Source organism: Chrysochloris asiatica, unplaced genomic scaffold (genome assembly GCF_000296735.1).
Source record: "Chrysochloris asiatica unplaced genomic scaffold, ChrAsi1.0 scaffold00552, whole genome shotgun sequence".
NCBI classification, from domain to species: Eukaryota; Metazoa; Chordata; class Mammalia; order Afrosoricida; family Chrysochloridae; genus Chrysochloris; species Chrysochloris asiatica.
In genome coordinates this window covers 460,808-472,902 of record NW_006409070.1, presented here as the reverse complement: position 1 = coordinate 472,902, position 12,095 = coordinate 460,808, and the positions used below count along the sequence as shown (strand labels likewise).

At 37.3% G+C, this 12,095-nt stretch overlaps 1 pseudogene; it reads left to right on the top strand.

Annotated features, from left to right (window-relative positions):
* The first annotated feature begins 364 nt into the window (after positions 1 to 364).
* On the top strand, positions 365 to 1,067 carry LOC102811373 (annotated as a pseudogene).
* The last annotated feature ends 11,028 nt before the right edge of the window (positions 1,068 to 12,095 follow it).

The following is a 12,095-nucleotide window of genomic DNA, read 5'->3' as shown; positions in this document are numbered from 1 at the left end:
GGAAACCCTATATAGAGTTGCTATGAGTCAGAACTGAACCGACAACACTTAAACACAACAACAACAGCGTCTTTTAAGGAGTCCTGGTGTAGCACTATAGGATAAGGACTAGATTGTAAACTGCAAAGTTGATGTTTCAAACACAGTAGCTTCTCCCCGGAAGGGTCACAATGAGTCAGAACCGACTTGAGGCATTTAATAACAACCTCTTTTAAAAGTCAGTTCAGAGTATGTTCAGGGGCTGTGGGCACTGTGACTCAAGCCCGTGTGTGTTTGTACTCTGGTGAGCATGTTCAGTGCAGTGTTTCCTGTCCTCTGCCCTACTTGACTACAGCTCTGGCCTTGGGTCTGACCTGGCCTTATCATGGCTTCTAGTTTGGAAGAGCTAAAGAAAGATCTGGAAGAAGTAAAAGTGTTGCTGGAAAAGTCCACTAGAAAAAGAGTATGTGATGCTCTTACAGATGAAAAAAGTCGATTGAGACAGAAATCAAGAACAAGATGCAGCAGAAATCACAGGGGAAATCAGACACTCTTGCCAATGAAAAGCCAGTGGCTGTGGTTTCAATGGGGAATGCAGTGAACATTTCAATGGGAATCCAGTGAAAATCAGTCACTATGAATGGGATCAGGAAGATACATTTGTGAAAATCTGCATCACCATAACTGGAGTCCATCAAGTCCCACTGAGACTACGTAGGTGCATTTCACAGAGAGGGCATTTGGTCTTCTAGTAAAGAACCTAAATGGGAAAAGTTACTCCTTGATCGTTAACAACCTTTTGAAACCCATCTCTGTGGAAGGCAGTTGAAAAAGCCAAGACTGATACAGTTCTTATCTAGTATAGGAAGAAAGCTTGAAAAGACACTGTGGGACTGCCTGACTCAGGTTAAAAAAGAGTGCAAAGAAAAGGAAAAGCCTTCCTATGACACTGAAATGGGTCCTAGTAAGGGATTGATGAAAGCTCTAAAGAAAATTTATGACGATGGAGATGATACATGAAGCGAACCATTAATGAAACTTGGGTAGAATCAAGAGAGAAGCAAGCCAAAGGAGATACAGAAATTTGAGACTTTGATAAATCATTTTGGGAACTGTGATGTGGAAATACTGTTGTTTCGGATAACGGAATGTTGGTGAGCTGCACAGGTAAAATTTTACATGTCATATTTACTCAGCTTTCTTCCACATGAAAGCAATTAATTCGTCATTCCCTACTGGAGAATTTATTTAAATAAGATATGTTTATTAAACACATTCTCCAAAGAAGAAAAAACAAAGTTAAGAAGCACTTCTGGGATGGAGTAAGAATCTTTGGAAATCTACTTCTCCATGAAAGCACCTCGAATATTCACACCATCATTTTCTTAGAACTCTAGAAATTCAATGATCCATGGAATGCTTATTTAAGAAAAACAACAGAATCTCTGTGAGCACTGTGCCATTTTCACTTGTCTCCTTTCTATTTTCCACTCTCCGCAGCTTCCTGGGATAGAAACCAACATCCTCACAATCTTCATAACTGTTAAAACCAAGAAACTAGCAGCCACTGGAGGGAACTGAACAGGTGTGGAGTTCTGAAAATTTACTCACACTCACATGAAGTCTCATGCTTTGACATTTTCAGCAGCTCCTGAACAGGCCCCACTTACAGGACTTGTTTTTAGTTAACCAGAGTCCTGGTGTGGCGCTGTGGGTTAATGCGCCAGTCTGCAAATCCATTTGAACTGCAAGGTCACCAGCTGCTCCTCGGAAACCCTATACAGGGTCGTTATGAGTCAGCACCGACTCAATGCACTTAACAACAACAACAGTGTCAATCTGGATACTAAACAAATAAACTGAGAAGCTGGACTATATGAGTTGGTTCTGACCCACAGCGACCCTATATAGGGTTTCCAGGGAGTGACTGGTGAGTTTGAACCACCAACCTTATGGTTCAAGCCGACCTTGTAGTTGAGTGCTTATCCTACAGCGCCACTCATTAAATGCCTGAAGGCAAAGAAAGCTTGAAGCACTTATAGATTGAGATTAAAGACTACAGCCTTTGGTATGGATTAAATCTCAAAATAAAGAAAACAACGATCAATCATCATAACTAGACCAACATGTAACAGCAATATAAATGGAAAACAGTTTTAAGTTGTCAAGGATTTCATTTTACTTGGATCTATAATCAATGCCCACGTAAGTAGCTGTCAGGAAATCAAAGGATATGGAAAAATATGCTGCAAAAGATCTTTTGAAAGTGCTAAAAAGCAGAGATGTCAATTTGAGAACTAAAGTGTGCCCTGGTATTTTAAGTTGTCTCATATACATGTGCAAGTTGGACAGTGAATAAAGATGAACAAAGAATTGCTGTATTTGAATTATGGTTGGCAAAGAATATTGACTGTATCCTAGATTGCCAAAGAATGAACAATTTGTTTTGGAAGAAGTACAGCCTGAATGCTCCTTAGAAGAGAGAATGGAATGACTTTTCTCATATACTTTAGACATGTTATCAGAGACCAGGCCCTGGAAAAAGATGCCATACTTAGTAAAATAGAAGGTCAATGAAAAAGAAGAAAACTGTCAATGAGATGGAAAAAATATTCAATCAAAGAACAAATCTTCATTTGTATATATAAAGGATACAAAAATTACTGTCTCATTAAAATAGGTATAAAACATGATCTATTATACTTATTTATTTAAAATAGGTCCTTGAATGTTCAATATTCCTTAAATGTCAGATGCTATATGGTTATGCTGGGCTAATCTTTTAACAAAAGATTGTCATTGGACAGTCTCTTTGATAATACAGAAATGACTACAATCACACATTGACAGAGAACTTCCATAGGTTCAAGCCAGATTCAGAAGAGGCCATGCAATGAGGGATATCATTGCTGATGTCCGATGGATCTTGGCTGAAAGCACAGAATACCAGAAAGGTGTTTACCTGTGCTTTATTGGCTACGCAAAGGCTTTCGACTGTGTGAATCATGACAACCTATAGATAACACTGCAAAATATGAGTATTCTGGAACACTTAATTCTGATCATGAGGAATCTGTACCTGGACCAAGAGGCAGTTATTCAAACAGAACATGGGAACACTGAATGTTTTAAAATTAAGAAAGGTGTGCGACAAGGTTGTATTCTTTCACCATATTTATTCAACCTGTATGCTGAGCAAATAATACAAGAAGCTGGGTTCTATGAAGAAAACCATGGCATCAGGATTGGAGGAAGACTCATTAACAACCTGAGATATCCAGATGACACAACCTTGCTTGCTGAAAGTGAAGAGGACTTAAAACATTTACTGATGAAGATAAAAGAGCACAGCCTTCAGTATGGATTACATCTCAATGTAAAGAAAACAAAAATCCTCACCACTGGACCAATAAACAACAGTCTGATCAAAGGAGAAAGATTGAAGTTGTCAAGGACTTCATGCTTCTTGGATCAACTATCAACAGTAATGGAAACAGCAGTCAAGAAATCAAACAACGTATTGCATTAGGTAAATCTGCTGCACAAGCTTTTTTTAAAGTGGTGAAGAGCAAAGATGTCAGCTTGAGGACTATGATGTGTCTGACCCAAGCCATGGTATTTTCAGTAACCTCATATGCATGCAAAAGCTGGACAGTGAATAAGGAAGACCATAGAAGAATTGATGCTTTTGAGTTATGGTGTTGGAGGATGATATTGAAAGTGCCATGGGCTGCCAAAAGAACCAAGAGATCTGTTTTGGAAGAAGTGCAGCCAGAGTGTTCCTTAGAGGCCAAGGTGGCCAAACTTCGTCTCTCATACTTTGGATATATTGTCAGGAGGGACCAATCGCTGGAGAAGGATATCATTTTTGGTAAAGTGGAGAGTCAGAGAGAAAGAGGAAGAGATGGATTGGACAACTGGCAGCATCGATGGACTCAATCATGGCAACAGTAGTGAGGTTGGCCCAGTATCGGGCAGTGTTTTGTTCTGCTGTGCATAAGGTTGCTATGGTTCGGACGACTGGATGGCCCCTAACAACAATCTTTTAACAAAGTCAAAGCCATGGAAAATACTGTTTTTCAGAAATGATGCTATTGAAAGATATGTAGAGAGTCCAGGGGATTTTGAATAACTGTATAAAAAATTCTAAGTTGTTCTATGTTTTGAAAGAATACTTTTCACGAGTACTTTTTTTTAAAAGAAAAAAAAATACATTGAAACAATTAAAAATATTCCACAGAACTATTTGGTGGCTTCTGGTCAAATATGAAAATAAAGATGGAAACTTAGCTCTTGAGTTATTCTCTGTTGTGTGCTGCTCCATTTTGAAGTTGTTGTTAAGTGCTGTACAGTCAGTTCCAACTCATAGCAACTCTGTATTGGGTTTCCAAGGAATGGCTGGTGAATTTGAGCTGCCCACCTTGTGATTCAAACTGGTCTGAAGTCGAGTGCTTATCTTGTGGTGCCACACCAGTCCATCTTGAAATAAATCTATTAGAGTCCGCTCTAAAATGTAGCAATGAAGGCAATCCTACTTTGACAAAAGTAATGGGTACTTCAAGAGTCACACTTCTGAAAATCCACCATCATTAGATAATACTCTGTTTATCTTTCACATATGTTGTTGTTGAATGCATCAAGTCAATGCCAACTTACAGTGGCTATGGTGTAGTACTGTAGGATAATCATTGGATGGCTACTCACAAGGTAGGTGATTCAAACCCACCAGCTGTTCCTAAGAAACCCTATGCAAGGTAGCTATGAGTTGAACCGACTCCACAGCACTTAACAACAATATAAGACATAAGACATAGTACAATTGTCCCATAGGGTTTCCTAGGCTATAGTATTTACAGGGACAGGTTTACAGGGAAGATACATCAAGTATATCTTCTCCAGTGGAACAATTGATCGATTCAAACTGCCAACTTTTGGGGTAGCAGCCAGCAAGTTTAATCATCCAATGCTCTTTAACTAATATATGGTTCCTGAAAATTTTCACTCAGTCTATAGATAACCTGTTCAGATTTGCCCAAGGTTTTCTGACTTATTTTCCTGAGCAGGTTTTGAAGTCCCCTCAGTCTTAGATCCAATAACCAGTTTCTAAGCTTTAAATAAGGATGGTAGCCGCCTTCTCAAAAGGTTGCTTTAAGAATGAAATAAAATACCCTGAGGAAAAGAACTAATGCCACACCTAGAACATGGAAGTTAGTATGCACTGTGTTGGGGCAGGGGCAGTGGGCAATTGGAAGGTCTTCCATTCCACAAACTACTTTTCCCATCTCTGAAAATTATATATAATTTTATCATTAATTATTTATTCCTTCTTTAAAAACATAAAGCTCCTTGGAGGGTTACCATGAGTAATTTATTCATCAATGCTATCCCGATGAAGAAATTTTGCAACCAGGAAAAAAGTGGATCCTAGACATTTGAAGATAAAAAATAATAAAGAAATGATTATTCTGGGAAAGACAGTGCTCTTTGTCATTATTTTTGCTAAACTCAATCATTCCATTGGTCAGTCATTCAGGAATCCTTAGCTTCCAAATGACCTAGGAGCCCTGGTGTGGCACTATAGAATAAGCACAGGACTGCTGACTGCAAGGTCAGTGGTTCAAAACAACCTGCTGCTCCTCAGAAACCCTATACAGAGTTGCTATGAGTTGGAATTGACTTGACAGTACCTAACAACAATATGCTCTAGGTATACAGCCATTAGATGATTAGAAGTTTGAAAAATATCAATTCCACAAATATTGTTGGGTTTTTACTATAGCTATGTAGACCCATAAGGGGCAGATCTATTATGTCTTACAGGTTTGCTATGAGTTTGAATTGGCTTGGAAACAGTGAGTATTTTGTACCATGTGCAAAACTAAAGGAAATTAGATTGTTCCGTCAAAATTGTTAATGCTGAACTAATTCTAACTGTCCTGAGTGTAATAATGGAGAACCATCATGGGAACATATAATAAGAAGGCATAATACTGTGAAAATAGAGGTTAGGGTGGGTTTAAGAAAGGTTCACGAGTAAGTAGCAATTGACATGAATGATTGAACCAGATAATGTTCCTGTGTCATGTTTATGAACTCAAAATCTTGCTTAATATGTTATCCAGGGAATCTCTCCCAACTGGCTATTTCTTTTCCTTGGTTGACTTTTTTAGTATCTGAGTTTTCAGTTCATGCAATGTTTTATAAGAATACCTTGTGTAGAACTGTAGGAATAGCATCGGAATGCTAACTGCAAGGTCAGAGGTTCAAACCAATCAGCTGTCCATAGGAAACCCTACACAGGGTTGTTATGAGTCAGAGCCAATTTGACATCATTTAACAACAATGATATACAAATTGGGTGATTATTTCAAGGAACAAGTATGGAAAAATCCAGATTTATTATTCATATTATGAGGTAATTTGTACTTACAAAAATGATTATTTCAAATAAGCAAATGCCATCATGAAGTCAAATACGATCTTCATTTTTTTTTAGAAAAAGCATGTAATTTACACCATCTTATTTATTGTAACAGTTATTGTGTCAACAAAAACTTAACAGGAAACTATTATTCAGAAATACTCTGTAAAATATTTTGAAAATTTAACTCAAAAGTGTGTTCTGTCTTTCAAAATATACTGTATTATCTTGAAGTAGTTTAAATTCCCTAAATCATTTATGCGAGTGATATAAAAATGTCATATATGATAGAAAGCTTTCACCATTGTTATTGCTGTTACATTCATGACTTAAGAATAGGAAAGGCATATACTAACAATACTAACTATTTGGACAAAAATAATTTTATTTTAACAAATGACAGTCAGAAGGTAAAACCTACCATGTTCTGTTTTGCTTCCATGGCTTAAAAAAAAAAAAAAAATACAGAAATGACAAAACTGAAACTAGGAGAATTTAAAATTTTAATCAGAATATTAAAAAAAAGAATCAAAACTCAAAATAGTTCATAACACAGTAAAAGAGCATCAGTCCACCTGAATGAAGTCCAGTTCTCCAGTCAATGCATGAAAATAATTTTCATGTATTGAGGCTATGAATACCTTCTTCAGAAAGCACAGTGATTGTAATAAAGGACAGAAAAATGGGAGATGAGCAAATAATTTTTCCAATTTTCAAAATAGAAGTTAAGGCAGAAGAAGATTAGGAAGTCTGTGATTAGCTCCTGCCAAAATTCATTGAGCTGAACAGATGGTTTCTGAAGTCTTAGTAAATAAATTGGTATTCATGAAAATCCACAGGTTTTGCAAAATCAAGTTATGCTAAGATAAATTTATCTCCCATATTCATCCCTCTTTTTCTTCCTTCTTGGTTTTTCTTCCTTTCTTTCTCTCTATCTCCCTCCCTACATTTGTTCCTTCCTAACCAGCCTTTTAAGTAGCATAGTGGTTATGAATCAGGCTGGGAACCGCAAGGTCAGCAGTTCGAAACTAACAGCTGTTCCATGGGAGAAAGATGAGGCAGTCTGCTCCCGTAAAGATTTACAGCCTTGGAAACCCTGTGTAGGGTCACTATGAGTCGGAACCGACTCCACGGCAAACAACAACAACAACCCTTTTATTTCCATTATTCAACAAGTATTTTTCAGAGTAACAGGGGTGTTTTACATAGAATATCTGATAAAATAAGATTTTTGCCAAACTAATGTATCTGACATAATATTTGGTGTGCAGGCTGAAAAAATTGAGCTGAGTAAAATCAATTAGATTTATCTAAGAACAAGTTTATCTAAAAATCATCCATTCATTTGCTAATGCAAAATGGTTTCCATAATGCTCTGCCCATTGATTTTCTTGTATGACATATTTATTAGTGTTTGGAAAAAGTCATAGGAATCACCGGTATGTCAGTTATATACACAAGTAAAAGGGTAATTAACATCTACATTAGAATCACCAGGGATGCATCCCAAAATTCATACTCCTAGACATTCCCCAGATCTCCTTAATCAAAATTTTAGAGTTGGGTAGAAAACCTGTGTTTTTAACAAACATCATCATCACTCATTGGTCAGGTTGTAGAAGTGTGGTGGATGGTGGATTGCATGTTACTGTAATGCTGGTAGCTATAACACTGGTATTTTGAATACTGGCATGGTGGACAGGTTTCAACTGAGCTTCCAGTCTAAGACAGACTCAGAAGAAGGAGAAGCAGAATACTTTCAAATGTTTAGCCATTGAAAAAATTAAGAATAGTAGTGGAACACTTTCAGATATCACCAGAAGATAACAAACACCAGAATATTGTCAGATATAGTGCCAGAAGATGAGTCCCTCAGGTTGGAAGGTATTCAAAAGACAACTGGGGAAGAGCTGCCTCCTCAAAGTAGAGTAGATTGTAATGATGTGAATGGAGTAAAGCTTTCAGGGCCTTCATTTGTTGATGGTGCACAACACAAAATAAGGAGAAACAGCAGTAAACAGTCACTAATAAGTGTAACATGGAAGGCATGAAGTATAAATTTGAGAAAATTGGAAGGTGTCAAAAATGAAATGGAACACAAAAACATCGATTTCCTAGGCATCAGTTAGCTGAAAAGGACTGGTATTGGCCATCTTGAATGTGGCAATCACATGGTTTACTATGCTGGAAATGATAAATTGAAGAGGAATGTTGTCAAATTCATCATCAGAAATAACATTTTAAGACCTATTTTGAAGCATATTGCTGTCTGTGATATGACCGTATCCATATGCCTACAAGGAAAACTAGTTAATACCATTAGTAATCAAATTTATGAAGCAACCACTAAGGTCAGTGATGATAAAATTGAGTTCTATCAATTCCTTCAGTCTTAAATGGATCAAACATTCAATTAAGATGTATTAATATTTACTGGTGACCAGAATGGAAAGGTTGGAAACAAAGTGGAAAGATTAGTATTTGGAAAATATGGACTTGGTGATAGAATGATGCTGGAGGTCGTACGATAGAATTTTGCAAGGCCAATGATTTCTTCATTGTAAATACCTTTTTTATACAACATAAAAGATGATTATACACATGGACTTCACCAAACTGAATACAAAGAAATCAAGTTTACTACATTGATGGAAAGAGATAGTAGAAAAGTTCTATATCATCAGTGAAAACAAGCCCAGAGGCTGACTGTAGAACAGACCATCAACTGTTAATATGCAAGTTCAGGCTAAAGCTGAATACGATAAAACAAATCCATGGGACCCAAAATATGACCTTGAACAAATTCAACCTGAATTTAGAGATCATCTCAAGAACAGATTTGATGCATTATATCTAATAATTGAAAAACAGGAATTGTGGGATAACACAAGAACATCATATAGGAAGAAAGCTAAAGGTTGTTAAGAAGACAAGGATTAAACAAAAGGCCAAAGTGGATGTCAAAAGAGACTCTGAAACTAGCTCTGCAGCATAGAGATGTTAAAGCAAATGGAAGAAATTAGGAGGTAAAAGAGCTGAACAGAATAATTCAAAGGGTAGTTCCAGAAGACAAAGTAAAAAATTACAATGAAGTGCACAAAGATCTGGAATAAGAAAACCAAAAGGAAAGAACTCATTCAGCATTTCTCATGCTGAAAGACCTGAGGGAAAAATTGAAACCTTGACTTGCAGTACTGAAGGATTCTCTCAGCAAAACATTAAATGATGAAGAAATCATCACAAGGAGATGGAAGGAATACACAGAGTTGTTGTACCAAAAAAAGAATGGTCAATGTTCAACCATTTCAAGAGGTTGCCTATGATCACGAGCTGAAGGAAGAAGTCCATGATGCACTGAAGGCATTGGCAAAGACTAAGGCTCTGGGCATTGATGGAAAACAAATTGAAATCTTTCAAGAAACTGATGATATACTAGAGGCACTCATTCATCTATGCCAAGAAATTTGGAAGTCAATTACCTGAACAAGTGATTGGAAGAGATGAATATTTTTATGCATTCCAAAGAGAAATGTCCCAACAGAATTCAGGAATCATCAGAGAGTACCATTAATATCACATGCAAGTAAAATTTTTCTAAAGATAATTCAAAAAGGGCTACAATAGTACATTGGCAGGAAATTATTTGAGGTTCTAACTAGAAACAGAAGAGGATGTGGAACAAGGGATATCATTGCTGACAACAGATAGATCTTAGCTAAAAACAGAGAATACCAGAAAGATGTGTACCTGTAGTTTACTGACTATGCAAAGACTTTTGACTGTATGGCTCATGACATGCTATGGACATTGCATAGAAGGAATACTACGGAACACTTAATTGTGTTAATTCAAATGGAACAAGAGGACACCGAATGGCTCAAAGTCAGAAAAGGTGTGTACCAGGGTTGTATTCTTCCACCATACTGAGTCAATCTGTATGCTGAGTAAATAATCCAAGTAACTGGATTATAGAAGGAATAACATGGCATCTGGATTGAAGAAAGACTCATTAACAACTTGCAATAAGCAGATGATACAACCTTGCTTGCTGAGTGTGAAAAGGACTTAAAATACTTACTGATGAAGATCAAAGAATAGCCTTTGGTATAGGTTGCATGTCAGTGTAAAGAAAACAAAAAGCCTCACCACTGGACCAATAAATAACATCATGATAAGTGGAGAGAAAAGTATGAAGTTGTCAAAGACCTTATTTTGCTTGGACCTAGCATCAACACTCATGGACATAGCAGTCAAATGATGTATTGCATTAAGAAAATCTGCTGCACAAGACCTCAAGAGTAAAAATGTCAGTTCGAGGAAGAAAGTGTGCCTGACCCAAGCCATGGCATTTTCAATAGCCTCCTATGCTTGTGAAAGCTGGACGATGAATAAAGAAGACCATATAAGAATTGATGCATTTAAGTTATTGTGTTGAAGAAGAAAGTTAACAGTACTGTAGACTGCCAGAATAACAAACCAATTTGTGTTGGGAGAAGTACAACCAGAATGCTCCTTAGTAGCCAAGATGTCCAGACTTCTTCTCTCATTCTTTGGACATGCTATCAGGAAGGACCATTCCCTGGAGAAGGACATCATACTTGGTAAAGTAGAGGATCAACACAAAAAGAGGGAGACCCCCAACAAGATAGATCAGCATAATGGCAGCAACAATGTACTCAAGCAAGGCAGCAATTGTGAGGATGGTGCAGACTGGGCTATATTTCATTCTGTGGTTCATGGGTTCGCTATGGTTTGGAAGCGACTTGATGGGACCTAACAACAACAACATCACTTATTTTGCACATTTAGGACTGAACACCCTTGTGTAAGCCTTCAATACATGTTTCTATATTCAAGCATCAACCCACGAGCATGCTCAAAAATCTTACTCAAAAAGTCATAAGCATACTCAAAAAGCATACTGGAAAACTCAATTCTAATTCATAATGACCATGTGTAGGGTTTCCAAGGCTATAAATCCTTATGGATCAGAAAGCCTCATCTTTCTTCGTGAGCAACTAGTGAGTTTATACAGCTGACCTGTGGTAAGCAGTCTAGTCTTTACCTAGAGTGCTACATCAAGGCTTTCACCAGGAGCACAGGAACTCTATTTAAAACAAACAACAACAACAATAAATTTCTGCAGTTGAAGTACTAAAAGTTCTCTAAGGTGCAGGAAGGTTAACTTTTGTGTCACTACTTGTGTGATATTATCTATCCTCCGTTGCTATGTTCGTCTGTTTGATATTAATTGTCATGCCCAATTTTTTAAAAAAGTTCAGAAGGCTTCTGTACCCTAAGTACTGTTTTTTGGCAAATAAGTGGCAAGCAGCTTCCAGCTTCACTCCAACTCCAGACCTAATCCCTGCCCTCTCTGTCCCCGCATCTTGGAGACACCTGACAGCTGACATGGAAGCAGGAATTGTGATAGAACTCAATGATGTAGACCCAAAAATGAAACACACACTCTCTGACTACTTCTCTAATTTCATATCTCACTGTTTCTTCTCCGATATCTACCACCATTTATTCCAGTCACATAAAATAGTCTTCAGTTCCTCAAATGTATTATCATGCTCAGTAAGATCATATGATCCAATAAATCTTCCCTTAAAGCTGTAAGTCCTATTCTCATACACCAGCTGAATTTATATCTCTGCTTCGGTGGTCCCTTCCAGCTGTCTCCATAAAAGTA